The sequence below is a fragment of the Euleptes europaea genome, chromosome 3, assembly GCF_029931775.1.
Source record: "Euleptes europaea isolate rEulEur1 chromosome 3, rEulEur1.hap1, whole genome shotgun sequence".
Taxonomy (NCBI): Eukaryota; Metazoa; Chordata; class Lepidosauria; order Squamata; family Sphaerodactylidae; genus Euleptes; species Euleptes europaea.
In genome coordinates, this window is record NC_079314.1 from 23,407,296 (window position 1) to 23,426,159 (window position 18,864).

The window sequence follows — 18,864 nt, forward strand, 5'->3', positions numbered from 1 at the left end:
CTACCTGCCCACGAGTAGACTTGAACACATGAAGCTGCCTTCTACTGAATCAGACCCTTGGTCCATCCGAGTCAGTATTGTCTACTCAGACCGGCAGCGGCTCCCCGGGGTCTCAGGCAGGGGTCTTTCACATCACCCACTTGCCTAGTCCCTTTTACTGGAGATGCCGGGGGTTCAACCTGAGACCTTCTGCATGCCAAGCAGAGGCTCTACCATTGAGCCACAGCCCCTCCCCCTAAACCTCGGCTGTTATGGCAGGGCCGGGTTCTCTCTGCGGTTGGAGGGAGTCCTGCTGCCCCCGAGGTGTTCCAGCCATGCTGGAGGGGGCTGCAGGGCTGGCGAGGAATGGACTCCTTGCCCGGTTGCGGGGGGGGGGGGCTTTTCATCCAGGCCTTCCAGCACAGTTTAGGAATCATAGGGTTGGAAGGGCCCACCAGGGTCATCTAGTCCAACCCCCTGCACAATGCAGGAATTTCGCAATGGCCTCCCCCACGCGCCCCCAGTGACCCCCAGAAGATGGCCAAGATGCCCTCCCTCTCATCGTCTGCCTGAGGTCATAGAATCAGCATTGCTGACAGAATGGCCATCTAGCCTCTGCTTAAAAACCTCCAGAGAAGGAGAGCTTACCACCTCCCTATTCAGGAATTCAGCTGCACGAATTCAGCTGCACGTGGTTAGGCGCTGCTTCCCGCACCAAATGCGGAGCCGGGAAGGATCTTAAAGAGTAGGTCGGCGCCCAAGTGGGGCTGAAGAAGGATCCTGCTCTTTCTGGCTGCTTTGGGACCTTTGAGCCGCAAGCCTAAGAAGGCTTTGCTGGCGGTAAGACCCATTGAATAAAACGAGACTTGCTTCAGAGTAGACTTGTTTAGGATTGTTTCCTTAACAGTATCTCTGCAGCGCACTTGAAGGGCTTAAAAGCAATGGGAAACACGGGGATGCTTTTCATTTTAATAAAGGAATACTTCTTTTAAAAGCGGTTTGAACATCTAGACTTGAACCAAGCGTGAATCTTGTGGCATCTTAAAGGCAAGCGGGTTGATTAGCGCATGAGCTGCCGAGGGCCAGATCCCAGGTCAGCAGATGTGCGCCTGTATTTCGGCCTTTGTGTGTGCATTTATGCCTGGTTTTAATACATCTGCTGGCATTTTTGGTGCCTCAAGGCTCTTTCTGGGTTCAGCTGCATTTTGGCTGCAGTAATATGGCTGCCCTGGCTGTCAATGCAGGTCAAAATGCTTAGAATATTTTTGAAAATGCAGAGTGTTTTGTGTTCTTTACCGCATTCAGAGTTATTGACCCAAGTGCTTGAACTGCCAGTGAACTTGGACTTCTGCCTCTCAAAGTTTGGCTTGGCTGCCTTAGACTAGCCGGGTTCATAAACTACAGTGAACTCACATACAATCTATGTGTATTCTATGTCTTTCTTTCATTGAGTAATTTTCATGTGACATTCAATGCCACGTACAGCTTTACATGTGGTTTCTTTGGTTAAGAGAATGTTTGTTGGGTTAGTCAAGTACACATGAGTGCACGAAGCTGTCTTATACTGAATCGGACTCGTGGTACATCAAAGTCAGTATTGTCTATTCAGACCGGCAGCGGCTCTCCAGGGTCTCCGGCAGGAGTCTTTCCCATCACCTACTTGCCTAGTCCCTTTAACTGGAGATGCAGGGGATTGAACCTGGGACCTTCCGCATGCCAAGCAGATACTCTACCACTGAGCCACAGTCCTGGTCTTTTACAAACAGATGTACTGTAACGTGTGAACAGGGTTATGGAGTCATTGGTCTGTTCAGGTCTGTCTTGTCTGCTCTGACTGGCAGTGGCTCTCCAGGGTCGCCTGTCGAATTGTTTCACTTCACCTCCTACCTGGTACTTTGAGCTGGCAATGCCCGGGATTGAACCTGGGACCTTTAGCATGTTGAACAGATGCTCTGCCACTAAGCCATGGGCTCCCTCCCTTTGATGAGTGGTCTCGGTGAGCTTTCTAGGTGACAGGCAGCTGCCTCACAGGTAGGCATATACATTTCTTTCCCTGACTTCTACGTATTCAGTCTCCCCTGCTTCTGGGAGCACCCATATTATCTTGTGTTTTGTATTTGATCGGAGGGTGTGTTTGCCCTACCTTTTTCTGCAAGGAGATGAAGTGTGCACCACGCTTGGACACCTGCATTTTATCCCCGTGGCAAACCTCCAGACCTTGATTTGAGGTAGTGACTGACTAGAGATCTGTGGCTGAATGAGCACTTAAACCAGTGTAGTGTGGTTAGTGTCAGACTCTTATCCCTACTGTGCGATGGAAGCTTGCTGGAGAACCAACCTCCAGGTTCTAGTTGGTAATCTCCTGCTGTTACAAGAGATCTCCAGCTGATAGAGATCAGTTCTCCTGGAGAAAATGGCCGCTTTGGCAATTGGGCTCTATGGCATTGAAGTCCCTCCCCTCACCAAACCCGCCTCCCTCAGGCTCCGCCCCAAAAGCCTCCCACTGGTGGTGAAGAGGGACCTGGCAACCCTATGGATGACCTAGGGCCTGTCATACTCTCAGCCTCACCTGCCTAACAGGAGTGTTGCGAGGATAAAATGTTGAAGGGGTAACTTCACTTTTGAGTCCTGATTGGGGAGGAAAGTGAAATGAAGGAAATAAATCTGGATCTCCCTGAGTAGTCTAGTTCTCTATCTGCTTCACCCCTTTATTTACTTAAATCCCAGCTTTCTGCCCCCATGGGCCCCCAAAGCAGCTTACATCATTCTCCCTTCCATTTCGTTCTCACAACAGCGCAGTGAGGCAGGTTAGGCTAAGAGTGTGTCACTGGCCCATGGTTACCCGCACCTTTGCATGGCAGAGTCGGGATTTGAACTTGGGTCTTCAAGGTCATAGTCTTGACACTCTAACCCAGGGGTGTCAAACTCATTTGTTACAAGGGCCGGATATGATATAAATGTCACTTGGCCGGTCCATGCCTCACCAGTCCAGGTCAGGACTGGGGTGTGTGGCTGGCTTGCAGGCCGGATACGAGCTCTCAAGGGGTTGGATCCAGCCGGAGGGCCATATGTTTGATATGCCTGCTCTAACCACTGCATTGAACTGTTAGGACAGGAGAAAGTAAGAAGAAAAGTTGTTTTTTATATAAGGAAGAATCAAACTGGCTTACAATCACCTTTCCCGCCCCACAACAGACACCCTGTGAGGTAGGTGGGGCTGAGAGAGCTCTAAGAGAACTGTGACTAGCCCAAGGTCACCCAGCTGGCCTTATGTCTAGGAGTGCGGAAACAAACCCAGTTCACCAGATTAGCCTCCGCCGCTCATGTGGAGGAGTGAAGAATCAAACCTGGTTCTCCAGATCAGAGTCCACCGCTCCAAACCACCGCTCTTAACCACTACACCACGCTGGCTCCCCAGCAGCTTGTGCTGTTTCCTGATCACCATGTGGTGTCTCAGTGGGAGCTCTGGGCCATGTTCCATGTCTGCTGATCCGAGTGTCCAAAGCTGTTTGATGGGAGGGGACCAGGTAACTAGGTGGCAAGAACAGGAGGCTGGTTTCGCCTGTGAAGTTCAGCGCACCTTGAAATGGACTTGTTGCTGCATGTGTAATACTGATGGATATACATCTACAGTCATGCATTCTTTAGGAGGGGGCCGTGGCTCAGCAGCAGACCGTCTGCTTTGCCTGCACAAGGTCCCAAGTACGATCCCTGGCATCTCTAGTCAAAAAGCTGAGGCGCAAGGCCTCGCTCAACCTGAGACTCCAGAGACCCACTGCTAGTCGGAGTAGACAGTTCTGACTTCGAAAGACCAAGGGAACTGACGCTGTAGAAGGCAGGTTCGTTTAGGATAGGAGTGCTAATGTGTGAATTGCGGGCTTGATGTGACTTTTTTCATGCCGGTCTTTATATGACAGAGGTTTCTGTCATTGCAAGGGTGGGGATGAGATCTAGATGACTCTTCCTATATTCTGTTCCCATACTACTAGAAGAAGAGGAAAAAGAGTTGATTTTTATATGCTGACTTTCTCTACCACTTAAGGGAGAATCAAACCGGCTTACAGTCACCTTCCCCTCCCCACAACAGACACCCTGTGAGGTAGGTGAGGCTGAGAGAGCTCTTAATAGAACTGTGACTAGCCCAAGGTCATCCAGCAGGCTTCATGTGGAGGAGTGGGGAAACCAACTCGGTTCACCAGTTTAGCATCTGCCACTCATGTGAAGGAGTGGGGAATCAAACATGGTTCTCCAGATTTGAGTCCATCGCTTCAGGCCACCACTCTTTAACCACTACACCACGCTGGCTCTCTAGAAGGATAGCCCATAGAATCACAGAGTGGGAAGGAGCCATCCATTCCCAACCCCCTGCTTAATGCAGGGTCAGCTTAGAGCATTCCTGGCAAGTGCTTGTCCAGTCTCTGCTTAAAGACTGCCAGTGAGGGGGGAGCTCACCACCTCCCTAGGTAGTCGATTCCACTGTCGAACAACTCTTACTGTAAAAAAACAATTTCCCTAATATCCAGCTGGTACCTTTCCGCCTGCAATTTAAACCCATTATTGCTAGTTCTATCCTTTGCTGCCAACAGGAACAGCTCCCTGCCTTCCTCTAAGTGACAGCCCTTCAAATACTTAAAGAGAGCAATCGTGTCCCCTCTCAGCCTCCTCTTCTCCTTGTTAGCACGTAGCAGCAAAATAAAGCAGGAGTCCCGCGGCACTTTAAGAGATGGATAAAATGTGTTCCCGCATAAGCTTTCGCAAGTCAGATCTCACTTCATCAGGTGCGTTAAGGGTTCATAAGGTCATATGGACGTCTGAGGTTGCCTTACACTGAGCCAGACTATGCGTCGATCAAATCAGTGTTGCCTATGACTACCTCTGCCTGGGACCCATCTTTCATGTCACCTACTACCTGACCCTTTTCACTGAGGTTGCCGGGGACTGAACCTGGGACCTTCTTCAGGCTAAGCAGATGCTCTGAGCCACAGCCCTTCCCCAAACTGTAGGCTGACCGCAGGGATGTACGCGCCAATGCATGTGAAGTGAGTTCTGATTTGCAAAAGCCATTGCTGGAATAAATTCCTTTTGGTCTCTGCAGTGCCGCTCCGAATTCCTGTTGAGTGTTCTCTGCAGCCTATCACCGCAGTGTCTTTGCAGTCCTCCTAGTTTGCAAGGAACACATTTGCGATGGACTTGCTTGTACTGCACTGTAGGCTGAGATATCCTGGAAGGAGTAGCCATTGATCTGCTTAATGGCATTACAACTTTCTTTGTGTATATTATTATTCATTCTTAATAGCTTCTGTGCTTAGTGCAATAACCAAGAGTGGTTAAACGTCCCCCTCATGTATTGGGGAGTGTGGGGGGGAGAGTAATCTCTAAGTCCCTTATCCCTCAGGGATTTTCCTCAAAAAATTTTATTTGAAAAGTGTGCTGCTGTGTTCTCTTTAAGGATGGAATTCAATCCTTTCAGACCTTGTGAAGCTGCCAAAAAGATCTAGAGGAGGCACCAACTTTTCCTGTCAGCAGAACAGTCCAGATATGTAACCTCTCCTGCCGCCTACCTCTCCCAGTTAGAGATCTTTAGATATAGGAAAGCATTCACCCTTGCCAGATGCCAAGCTCTCCCCTCGGCGATTGTGGATGGGAGATACAGACAGGTTCCCCTGGAGGATAGGGCATGTCCTTGTGCTTTAAAGGAAATTGAAACAGCCGAGCACGTTCTACTGCGCTGTCCATTATATCAAGAGGTTCGTTCTAAGTTTATCTCCCCCTGGCTTAGTCGGCATTCCAGCCATTCAGGTCAGGAGCATACTAAAATGTTGCTTATAGACGAAAATCCACAGGTTACATTAGGAACGGCTAAGTTTTGTGCAGCGGCCTGTAGAATCCGTCAGACGCTGCTGAGAACACTGGCATGTCAATAATTTTAATGCATAGTTTATATAGTTCGCGAAGAGTACAAACAACTTTTTTTTACTATTTGTATTAATCTGTGGGTAGAGCGTAACACTAAGGGTTTTTAAGGTAAATTGTGAAGAGCTGTGCTGGTCTATGACTGTTTTTAATAAAGGTTGATTGATTGGCCTTGTGAAGCCTGAAGTCCAGGTTGCCAGGTATATTCTTAACTGGAGTAGCCCTGACTTGTGGGCCAGATTAACTCTCAGCCCACCATGCTGTAGAGAAGGGTTCCTGCTACGGTGTAATATTCTGAAAGCCTGGCTGGGCACGGAGCAGGGGTTCCTAAGGCTCTGAGTTGGTCTCTTAAATTCCTTACTGCTCACAAAAATGGTGTTTGTTTCCAGCATCGCATGACGGGAACAGTAGCCATGTTCCCAGTGGAGTGAAGTTTAAAACGTTGGCAGCCTGCCTGGTATCAGCTGGGCTATGGGAAGCACGAACGGTTGCAGTTTTGTGCTGTGGCACATAACAGGTGTGGGATTAGCAGGGTAGGTGGAAAGGGGTGCCCGCCCACAGGAACCGTTCTGCAGAAGGAGATGGTAGAATCCTGGACTTTGGACTGTGGGTGGCGGGTGTTTATCTTTTGGAATGCTTTTCCCTGCTGCGTGTAGAAAATGAGCACGTTTGGGAAAGGGCTCTGTTAAACCTTTCTGAGTCGCTAACCGTATGCAGGGATTATTTTGTGCCATGGGGGGTGTTATTGAAAAATGGATTCCCCAGCGGAACATGCATCTTCAAGCAGTAGCCCTAACCCTTTCTGCATAACTAGGAGCCGGTAGATATAATCAACAAAACTGAAGTTTAATCTTTGTCTGAACTGTACTGGCTGTCAGCGTAAGACAGCATGTTAGGGTACTTCCATCAGCCTGACTCGTTTCCTAGCTTGTCTACAAAAGCAATGAGCCCCCTGCTCCCCAGGTCATGTAGCTTTTCCAGTTTGCAGAAAGGATAAGGGCCCATGGCTCAGTGGCAGAAGAAGAAGAGTTGGTTTTTGTATGCCGACTTTCTCTACCACTTAAGGAAGAATCAAACCAGCTTACAATCACCTTCCCTCCCTCTCCCCGCAACAGACACCCTGTGAGGTAGGTGGGACTGAGAGTATGTGACTAGCCCAAGGTCACCCAGCTGGCTTCGTGTGTAGGAGTGGGGAAACCGATAGAGAATTCAGTGCCCCCCCCCCAACCTGATCGTTCTACCTTTCTCAGAGGAACCCATAACAACCAGCTGCTTTATTCTATCACTTTTCAGTGAGTGACCTTGGCTGACTGCTTTGTTTGTTACTCTGCACTTCTGGTCCCAATAATAAGTAGCAATGGCTCAATCCTCAGATTATACACAAGGTGTACAAACCAGATGGTAGTGGTACAGCTCAAAAAAAATGGGACCTTGTTCAGCGGCAAGATGCCAGTCTACTAAAAATTTAATATCCAAGGCTGTGGGGAGTGGCTGTGGCTCAGTGGTAGAGCCTCTGCTTGGCATGCAGAAGGTCCCAGGTTCAATCCCTGGCATCTCCAGTTAAAGGGACTAGGCAAGGAAGTGATGTGAAAGACCTTTCTCTACCAGCGACCGTGGAGAGCCGCTGCCAGTCTGAGTAAGTACTGACTTTGATGGACCAAGGGTCTGATTCAGTATAAGGCAGCTTCATGCGTTCCTGTGTTCAAGGCATGTGCAGACAGAGCAAGAGATCATCGTTGGTGGCTGAAGGTACCCTTCCAAATGCTCCTAACCCAAGGCATGGCTGGTATAACAACAGTGACTCTTACCATGTTGGTAATCTGTGTTACTGATTGGAGAAACTCTTTCCCTGTGGAGTTCTAGTAGTATTGCACCAGTTCTAGAAACTGACAGTGATTATCATATTTAAGAATCTCCTTGCTTGATTAGGCTATGGGTCCTTCTTTCTGCAACCAGCCAGATGTCTTGGGAAGCATCCATGAACCTAATGGCCATGACTTCAGTGTCCAGCCATCAGGGGTTTACTGTCCTCAGTTATGGAGGCTCTATTTGACCTTTCATGGCTAACATGCATGGATAGATCTATCCTAAGAGCCTTGCTGATGAGGCCAGTGGTCCATCTTGTCCAGCGTCCTCTTTTACACCGTGGCCAACAGGTTGCTTCCTAGTAGTAGTACTTTTTAAAGGTTTGCTGCCTCTAAATATAGAGATTCCCTTTGGTGGCCGTGACTAGTAGCCATGAATCTGTCTCTTCCCTTAGAATCATCCATGAATTTGTCCAGTCCTCAAAAGTCCATTTGTGCTGGTGGCAATTCCTACAGGTAGTCGCAGTTATCTCTGCAAATGAACTATGGGGGAAATATTCTCTTTGTGTCTGCCTAAGTTTAACCCAACCGGCTTTGTGGAGGACTCATTCTTGTGTTTTGTGTGCTGACTGGAAGGTTTGCCGCTTAATTCACTCCACACCATCATTTGCCTTGTTTGCTGACCGCCATGTGGTAAGGAGATACCTCGGTTCATGGGTGTGTTTCCAAAGATGGCATAACTCCTATGGCACTTTCCACAGGGATGCTATTCTTCTTTTTGGTGAAGCTTCTGTCCCCCTTAACTGTTGCTTGGCAGGCAAAAAACGAACAAGCAGTGTGCTCCCCTACCGGTAGTAGGAAGTGGATGACATTTGGCATTTCTGTCTGTTTTGTGTCTACTTCCGGGCCCTGGAATGGAGGTTGGGGTGGGCGGGAGAGAGATAGCAACCCTAGTCAGGAATGTCAGTTATATAAATTGCCCTGGGATCCTTGCCATGAAAACCGTTAAGCTGGGTTTTTAAAACTGTTGGTGTCTGAGTCACAGGGCAGGGAGGTTGCGATTGCAGTTGGGTTCAGAAAGGTGTTTGCGTTTCCCAAGCTAGGCAAGTGTCAGTGGCTTAATTGTTGAGACTAGTCGCCCTTGGGGGGTGTTTCTTTTTCCTCTGCCTTCAAACATAGCTACATGGTTAACACCCTCATAGGCTGGTATAGCAAGAAGCAAAGAAAAAAATCTCCTTGCTGTTGCGCTAGATGTTGTTTTCCTGCCTGAGGCAAGGTTTTTTTTTCTTTAATGGGTTTGGGTGGTTAAAGGAAGCTTGTTAGGTAAGGCACGGTGGAGAACCAGGTTTGATTCCCCACTCCTCCACATGAGCGGCGGAGGCTGATCTGGTGGCTGATCTGGTGAACCGGGTGGGTTTCCCCACTCCGACACATGAAGCCAGCTGGCTGACCTTGGGCTAGTCACAGCTCTCTTAGCGCTCTCTCAGCCCCACCTGTGGTTGCTCCTAGAAAAGAGGAAGGACGCTGTTACTGAAAAGAACATTTGGTGCTGAAACGTGCAGTTGGAAGAATACCCTACCAGAAAATATTTTTGTTAGTCTTTAAGGTGCTACTGGACTCTTGCCCTTTTTGAGTCTTTCTTGTGACATTCAGACATCGTGTGTGAGTGTGGGAAGGCAGAGTAGTAGTTTGTTCGAATGTATCCTGGCCTGTTAAACCTTTCAAACGCAACACACTGGGGAAGGGAGGTTTCCGTCTCTTTTGCAACTTGATTTTCTGAGACCCCCCCCCTTCTTCCTCATGCGCTGGTCTTGAATATGCTGAGCTTTTTAAAGACACACATGGTGAACCACCATTATAAAGCAATTGGTATATTTTGTCATGCCAGCATAGTGTAGTGATTAAGAGCGGCGAACTCTAATCTGGAGACCTGGTTCGATTCCCCACTCCTCAAACACACGAAGCTGCCTTATCCTGAATCCTTGGTCCATCAAAGTCAGTATTGTCTGCTCAGACCGGCAGCGGCTCTCCAGGGTCTCAGGCTGGGGTCTTTCCCATCACCTATCGCCTGGTCCTTTTAACTGGAGATGCCAGGAATTGAACCTGGGACCTCCTGCATGCAAAGCAGAGGCTCTTCCACTGAGCCACAGCTTTTCCTCCACATGAAGCCTGCTGGATGACCTCGGCCAGTCACCGTACTCTCAGAACTCTCAGCCCACACGGAGGCAGGCAATGGCGAACCACCTCTGAACATCTCTAGCCTTGAAAACCCCACGGGGTCAGCATAAGTCAGCTGTCACTTGACAGCACTTCCCACCACCATATGTTGTCATAGACCAACTTTGACTGCTGCCAGTTTATCTTAAAACCAGCAACAGAAAGGCCAGGGGAGGCGAGATCTTAGAATGCTGAGCTTAAAATGGTAGAGGTACATCAGCACCAAAACAAGCAGCTTGATAAAAAGCCTTGGAGCTTTGGGCTGGCTCCAAAACAGGAACAGAGTTAGCACCAAGTAAGGAATTAGGAGGTGAAGATTCCACAGGTGAAGGGCCGCAACAGAATGCCCCCCCCATGCTTGTTGTCATAATAAGTGGGAGAGAAAGTTGACATATAAAATCCAACTGTAATAATAATAATAATTATTATTATTAGAGTTGGATTTTATGTCGACTTTCTCTCCCACATAGGGAAAAATCAAGCCGGCTTACAATCACCTTCCCTCCCCCTCCCCACAACAGACACCCTGTGAGGTAGGTGGGGCTGAGAGAATGTGACTTGCCCAAGGTCACCCAGCTGGCTTCATGGGTAGGAGTGGGGAAACCAACCCGGTTCACCAGATTAGCGTCCGCTGCTCATGTGGAGGCGTGGGGAATCAAACCCGGTGCTCCAGATTAGAGTCCGCTGCTCCAAACCACCGCTCTTAACCACTACACAACGCTGGCTCTCTCCTACTATTATTGTTGTTAATTGGTTTTATATCTCGCCCTCATCCCCGACCAAAGCTAGGCTCAGGGCAGCTACCAACAAAATTATACAGTATCATGAACGATAAATTACAGTTCAACAGTACACAGTTAAAATTCTAAAAGCAACAACAATTGAAATCAACAAGATCAGCGGAAACATCACAATGGCAGTATCGTTAAGGTGCAACTACCTAAGCATAGTGCTACCAGGTCTCCAGGCCCCCCTCCATACAAAGTTAATGGTCAGTGACCAAAAAGGAAAGTGGGGGGGGGGGAGGTAGGGAGGCCAGCTCTGATGGAAACCATGGCTGACCTCAATTACGGGCCTGGTGGAATCCGCCTTCCAGCTTTGTAGGTTTTCTGGAGCCAAGGGTGCCCAGAGCCATGCTTTGGACAACCACCTTAAAATTTGGGGAGGCTTAGCCGGGCATAGGCCATTCTAGGCATGTGCTGGTCCCAGACCATTTAGGGCTTTGACTGCAGGAACCGGCACTTTGAATTGAGCCTGGAAAGGAAGCGGCAGCTGCCTCTTCTAGCACTCTCGGAATACTGTACTGGAATTTGCAGCAGTAATTAATTCCAACTTGAACGTTAATTGCTGTGCAGGCATGTGGGTTTGTGCACCGGCAGCAGCAGGAGGCGGCCAGTGGCAACATCCTAGGGTGGGTATGCAAACACAGGAGTGTTTTCTAAGAAATTCAAAGGGGTGTACACAAGCAAGACTAATTTGCTGCAAGGAAATCCCGAGTTCTTTTCAGGCAGGAGAGGAATTGAGCCGTGTGTGTGTTTCCCAGTGTCTCATTGTCTCCTTAATTTGAATTCTGCCCTGTCCAAAGACTTGATTTATGTGTTGATAAAGATGACAGGGAGGCCATAGAAAGAAAGAAATCGAATGAGTTTTGTTCCTGAACAGCGAGCAGCGTTCAAGTTAGGCTGGCACATGATCATTATGCTAATACAACTGCAGTGTAGCTAATGTAAAAAATTACACAGCCAACCTCAGCGTTATTTCGAGCTGGGATTTAATTTTCTTTTCATGAAATGCACGATCTTCATTCTCTTTATGTAATCGTTCTTCAGTCTCTCTACTCGTGAGTGGCCCGTTCAGGCAAGTTCGTTCAATACGAAGTGAAGTGGGAATTTGGACAATAAGGAAACTGGCTCCTACTTGTTTCTCTTGAGCAAAGCGTGACTAATTCTCTCCCATTTTATAGATATGTTGCTCAGGTGAATTTGTTAGCCCACATTGACAAACTCTGAACTCCCACCCAAAGGCCACTGATAACAAATAAGCAATGTTTGAAGTTGCAAAGTTTTTTAAAATTTCTTTAATGGCTTGGTGTCTCTCCCACCTCAAGAAGCTTCACCATCAGCTTGTAAAAGGAGCCCTGCACAAAACTTTAAGTGACATTCCTGGTTGAGCAAAAAAACAAAACTCTATATGTCTGCTGCTTGTGTGTCTCTTTTCTGTCATCAAGTAGGGAGGGCCTACTCCTTTCGTGGCCATCTCTGCCGCCAGAAGGCTGTGTAGGGCGGTGCTACTCCACAAATTGTTGCTGGGGATGTTCTTGAAGACCACTGTTAGGCGTTTGATCAAACTAGTTCTGCGCATCCCAGTTCATTGAAATGTCTGAATGCAGCCTTGGGTTCCCATCATGATCATGCCACACAGTCACATGAAGGCATGAAGCTACCGTATACTGAACCAGACCCTTGGTCCATCGAAGTCAGTATTGTCTACTCAGACTGGCAGCAGCTCTCCGGGATCTCAGGCAGAGGTCTTTCACATCACTTACTTGCCTAGTCCCTTTAACTGGAGATACCGGGGATTGAACTTGGGACCTTCTGCATGCCAAGCAGATGCCCTACCACTGAGCCACAGCCCCTCCCCACGACCATTAGTGGCCATGCTCTCCTGTCCCATCTCCCATTCATTTCATTAATGTCTGTGCAGGAGAATTTCCCAGTGTCCTATTCCCTGTGGATCAGATCTGTCTTCCGCTTGGCTCCACCAAAGGGCTGCTTCTGTGTAGGTTGGATCCTATGGATCCATTCCTCAATCAATGGCACTTTCCCCCCTCCAGCTCAAGGAGGGGGAGGGCCTCATAAAGCTGTCTTATACAGAGTCAGATGCTTGGTCTGTCGAGGTCACATCTACTCTGGCTGGTGGTGGCTCTCCAGGATCTCAGGTGAAGGTGTTTCACATCACCAGCCACCTGACCCTTTTAATTGGAGATGCCAGGGAGTGAACCAGGGCCCCTCTGCATGCAAAAATACGTGCTTTGCCACTGAATCACAGCTGAAGGGCTTCAGCTAGTGGGAAATGCCACCATTTGTGGAACTGATCCACAAAATCCCAGCACTACCATTTTTTATTAAAGTGCTTCCTCCTTCCAACAGTGGATCTTGCCTGTCTGGGGGTTAGAGGGGCAGACAAATTGGCAATTCTTAATGGCAATAACAACCCACCATCATATTTCCCGCTATCAAAGGTTTGAGTCTCCCCCACATTTGGCTGCAGGGCTTGCCGTGGCTTGCGTGGTCCAATTCTGCCAATCACTTTCTGTCTGCACAGAGGATTTTGTGGCATTAAAGGGATTTGAGAAGCAGGTTGTTTCCAGATAAACATCATCCCAAAGGCAGCCTTAGGTGGGATGTTATGTAACTATCAAAGCCTGGTTTAGAAATTGGAAATATCCACTGAGTGGGGAAAGAGTACTGTAGGCAGACCAGCAGTCTGTAGGTACACACAGGGGGCTGTGGCAGGCATATCTGCTTTCTCCTCCAGCTCTGAATTAGTGTGCATAACTTGCAGCTGAAGCAAACCATGAAAGGTAATGGCTTTGACCCTTCTACCCCCCTGATTTCATGGCCACCTTCTCAAAGGTGACTCTGCCCCTACCATCCATGGCCAAACTGTGGTGAAGACTGCCCCAGGATGTGGTGATGGCCACAGGCATGTGTGTGTAAAGTGCCGTCAAGTCACAGCCGACTTATGGTAACCCCTTTTGGGGTTTTCATGGCAAGAGACTAACAGAGGTGGTTTGCCAGTGCCTTCCTCTGCACAGCAACACTGGACTTCCTTGGTGGTCTCCCATCCAAATACTAACCAGGGCTGACCCTGCTTAGCTTCTGAGATCTGACGAGATCAGGCTAGCCTGGGCCATCCAGGTCAGGGCTAGCCACAGGCATAGACTCTTGAAAAGGGGGTTAAATGGATTCACAGGGAATGGGTCTGTCAGTGTCTGCTAGCCATGGTGACTAAAGGGAACCTCCACATTCAGAGGCAGTAAGCCTCTGAATACCAGCATCAGGAGGCAACATCAGGGGAAGGCTTTGGCCTCTGTGTCCTGTAGCTGGACCTCCAAAGGAACTGATTGGCCCCTGTGTGAAACATAGGGTTGCCACCGGTGGAAGGTTTTTTGGGAGGGTGGGGTTTGGGGAAGGGAGGGACTTCAGTGCCATAGAGTCCAGTGGCCAAAGCGGCCATTTTCTCCAGGTGAACTGATATCTATCGGCTGGAGATCAGTTGTAATAGCAGGAGATCTCCAGCTAGTACCTGGAGGTTGGCAACCCTCGTGAGATCGGATGCTGGACTAGATGGGCCACTTGTCTGTTCCAGCATGGTTCTTCCTATGTTCATTATACCCTGCAGAAGTCCCTTCTCGTGCTCCACCCACAAATGTCCAGGAATTTCCTGACCTGGAATGCATATTTGTCTAGTACATTCTCTCCCCCCCCCCTTTCGTTCAAGGAGCTCAGGCTGACATACATTGGTCTCTCCTCCAGTTTGTCCTCTCAACAACACTGTGATGTAGGTTAGATTAATTCATGGTCCTTCAGTGGGGTTTCCTGGCATGGCCTGGCAAAAATTGGGAATGGGACAACAGGGAAAGGAAGCAGCGCATTATGTCACTTTTGGGGAAAACCTGAAGCGATATCATGCTGTTTGTCACCTGATAGCAAATTAAAAAAAAATTCCTCCTGCCAGAGTGCCAGTGGGCAATAGGAGCCCCTAGAGCAAGGAGTCCCCCACCCCTTGTGGGAACTTGGTAACCCTATCCCCTAACAAGCTTCATGGCGCAGCAGGAGTTGGACCAACAACAAAGGGGGGAAACTTAACCCTAAAAACAACAGAATTAAGTACCCAAAGGTCAAGAAAAAATCAAAATTCAAGGCCAAAGGTTATATCCGTACAAAATGTGTGTGTGTGTCTAATTTTAATTTATGATAGGCTAAAATCACACTAAATCCTGCAGTTAGCGTGGAGCCTTAATTGGTTAAAAATTCTTTCTTTTTATATAATTGAGATACACAGGATAAGTGTTTACTTTTTAAACTCTTTTTAATCTATTATTTTTTCCCCAAACACAACGTTCCTACAGTCATAAAGATTTTTAGAAATCACGTGCACTTGTAGTCTGAAACTGATTGTTTTGACCACTGAAGAAGGCCATTTGGCCAAAACGCTTTTGGTCAAAGTCTAATTCTGTGATTGTATGTCCATTTGTGTTGTATGTTTACATGAATATGTTGGTTTGGTAGGCTGTTGCAGGGCCTTATATATGTTATTGATTTTAGCCTGTAATAAATATATACATATTTTGTTATGATGTAACTTTTACATTGTATAATGTTTGGCCTTGAATGTTTTTTTTTCTTGACCTTTGGTAACTTAATTCTGTTGTTTTTAGGGTTGAGTTCCCCCCCCCTTTGTTGTATTTAATACAACAGGAGTTGGGACCTGGGTCTCCCAGATCCTAGCCTGCTTCTCATGTTCCTACGCCTGAGGGAGGCTGAGGGGTGGAGCTGTCTGTAGTAGAACAGCAGTGGAAGGTTTTCTTTAAAAATGCTGGCATGGCGTGATGTCACTTCTGGGGGAAACTCAGAATTGATATCATATAACTCTAGGAACTGCTTGGAATGTTTTATGGTTTTATCATTTCCAGCAGTTCCTAGAGCGACATGATGTCGCTTTCAGTTTTCCTGGAAGAGATACAACTGTGCACACAATACTTCCCCCTTGTTCCTGCTAGGGTTGCCAGGTCCCTCTTCGCCACTGGTGGGAGGTTTTTGGGGTGGAGCCTGAGGAGGGCGGGGTTTGAGTAGGGGAGGGACTTCAATGCCATAGAGTCCAATGGCCAAAGTGGCCATTTTCTCCAGGGGAACTGATCTCTGTCGGCTGGAGATCAGTTGTAATAGCAGGAGATCTCCAGCCACCACCTGGAGGTTGGTAACCGTAGTTCCTGCCCTTCCCCCGAACTCCTGCTGGTAATTAGGCACAGCCCTAGTCTGTAGCCTCACAAGCAGGCCTCAGGCCTTGGGAGATGGAGGGAAAAGCAAGAACCAATTAGAGTTGAGGAGAGAGAGCCTTAGGGTTGCCAGGTCCCTCTTTGCCACCAGCGGGAGGTTTTGGGGGTGGAGCCTGAGGAGGGTGGGGTTTGGGGAGGGACTTCAGTGCCATAGAGTCCAATTGCCACCGCGGTCATTTCCTCCAGGTGAACTGATCTCTATTGGCTGGAGAGCAGTTGTAATAGCAGGAGATCTCCAGCTAGTACCTGGTGGTTGGCAACCCTAGTGAGCCTACAAGGCCCTGCATGGGGTGGGATGCTGACTCCTTGAAGCTGGGCAGCAGTGAGGTGCTTTTGGAGGGGGGGGGTGTCTGACCTGAAGGAGATCGGGTATTAAAGTAGTGGTAGGAAGTGGTAGTAGTGCCCTGACCTGGATGGCTCAGGCTAGCCTGATCTCGTCAGATCTCAGAAGCTAAGCAGGGTCAGCCCTGGTTAGTATTTGGATGGGAGACCACCAAGGAAGTCCAGGGTTGCTGTGCAGAGGAAGGCACTAGCAAACAACCTCTGTTAGTCTCTTGCCACGAAAACCCCCAAAAGGGGTCGCCATAGGTCAGCTGCGACTTGACGGCACTTTACACACACACACAGGAAGCTCAAGTAAATCTCGCCAGCTTGTTTTCCTGGAAGTTTTGCCCTGTGCAACTGTAATGTACTGTATGAACATAACTGTTTTGTTGCTTCATCTGTGACAGTGTTTGGTAAATTAGCTTTTCTGTTCCCTCTGCCTGGGTCCTTCATGCATGGTCCATACAGCAGGGCACACCCATGCATTGTCCGTATGGCAGAGCACACCCTGCTGAAGAGGGAGCTATCTGGGTGGCAGGGAAGGTGCTCTCGGTTTTCTCTTCCTTGATTCACAGTTAGAATCCAGGCAAGAAATGTTAAGTAAAACTGAACCAGCTTTAGAGGGCCTGTGGCTGGAATGCTGAAGTCCATGGCTGGAAAAACACTCGCTCCCTTGGGCAAGATCTGTTCTCCTTGGCTTGACTTTGTACCTGCGGAGCATGGCGAGGATCCAGCTGATAAAACTCTCGCCAAGGCCTTTCTGCAGCTTCTGCTGCACGCTCCCTACCTATGGCACACCCGGCAGGATCGCTGAGTCATGCTGAAGGGCTGTGGTTAACTCTTTCCTTCAAACCAACATGACGAAGAACTTTACATTGTGGTGGAGACTTGACACAGTGGGTGTGGAATGCACACTGCTTGGCGTTACAACGGTGTGTCCCCATGACTGGTGTGCAGCTCTTGGTAAGGCTGCCAACCTCCAGGTACTAGCTGGAGATCTGCTATTAACAACTGATCTCCAGCCGATAGAGATCAGTTCCCCTGCAGAAAATCGCCGCTTTGGCAATTGATTGATTTTATTATTATGGCAATAGCCAGATAAGATACAAACCTTTTCAGTAAAACCGATTACATAATAAAAATCTCTATATACAAAATACAGATAAAATTATATCAATTAAAATCACCTTGTCCACATAGGCACATATCAATTAAAAGTCACTAATACCCTTCTCCGAGTGGATTTTAATAGCTGCAGAGCAGTATTTAGCTACTTGCAAAGATGGCTGAGGGTCTCCTTTCCATAAGAGGAATTTAATTTTCTCTTCCTCTGAACTGGCTTCCATTGTGCTAATGAGAGGTAGAATTAGCTTCTGACGAGTTCCCTCATAGAAGATACATCTAAATAGAGCATGGCTAGTGCTTTCCATTTCATCTGACCCGCAAGGGCATGCCCACTCAGATCTTGCTAACTTCTTGTACTTTCCCTCCAGGCTGAGGGCAGGGCCGACCCTCTAGCCACGGTTAAGGCTCTCCTTTGCTTATTTAGCTCAATAGCAGACAGATATTCGGCTGGCGCTAAACGATAGCATGTTCTAATAGGAGCCAAGTAAGCTGGGGAACTCATAAGCTCTGTTTGTCTTTCTGTATAAAGATCTTTTGTCTAACCAGGAGCTTAGCTTGCTCTTTTTTAAGCTCTAAGTGGGATTGAGGTGCAAAACCAAGACTCTCCATTTTTTTACAGACTGTGTCCACCATCTGGATCTATAATTGTCCAAACTAAGCAGTGGTAAAAATCCCTCTGATGCCTCATGGGCCTATAACCAAAGGGAAATTGAGGCTAGAGTAATTTTTGCCTCGATTTTTAGCATGCCTGTTTCCAGGCGAACCCAAAAATTTGAAACAAGGCGGGGGACTTGTAAAATCGCCCAAAGGAATTTGGACTGTACCTTCTCCAGAGGTGTATAACTGGATTTAGCTGAGCCTAAGATTGTGCCATATAGCATTTGGCTAATTGATTTAGCCTGGAAGAGTTTTAGAGCTGCTAAAATGCAAAAGGATCCTTTCGTCCTGAAGAATTTTAATATATTATAGGCAGATCTCTCAGCGGTTAACGCCACCTGTCTATGATGCTCTGCTTGGAGGCCATTTGCCTGGAATGTTACGCCTAGATATTTAAACGACTTGACCTGCTCTATGCTATTCCCATCTATTGACCAGTTGTTCTTTCTTCTATGGCTCCCAAAGGCAAGCACTTTAGTTTTCTTATAATTTATATGAAGAGCTTCAGATTTACAAAAATTGGCCAGTCTCCCCAACTCTCTTTTCATGCTAACCTGGGTTCGAGACAGGATCCCAATGTCATCTGCATAGAGAAGCAGAGGGATACTATGCTGCACAATTTTAGGAGGGTGCAAGTCCTCAGAGCTTAAAAAGTCTGCTGTATTATTTATGTAGAATGAAAACAGCGACGGGGCAAGCAAACAGCCTTGTCTAACACCTTTAACTGATGGAATGGGATCTGTTAGACACCCATTCCTATTGCATCTTATTTTGATAAATGTA

At 47.9% G+C, this 18,864-nt stretch overlaps 1 protein-coding gene across 1 annotated transcript in view; it reads left to right on the forward strand.

Annotated features, from left to right (window-relative positions):
* The window catches only part of RPS6KA1 (ribosomal protein S6 kinase A1), a 95,812-nt gene that overhangs the window by 1,062 nt on the left and 75,886 nt on the right, over window positions 1-18,864 (forward strand). The gene's annotated exons all lie outside the window — the stretch shown is intronic.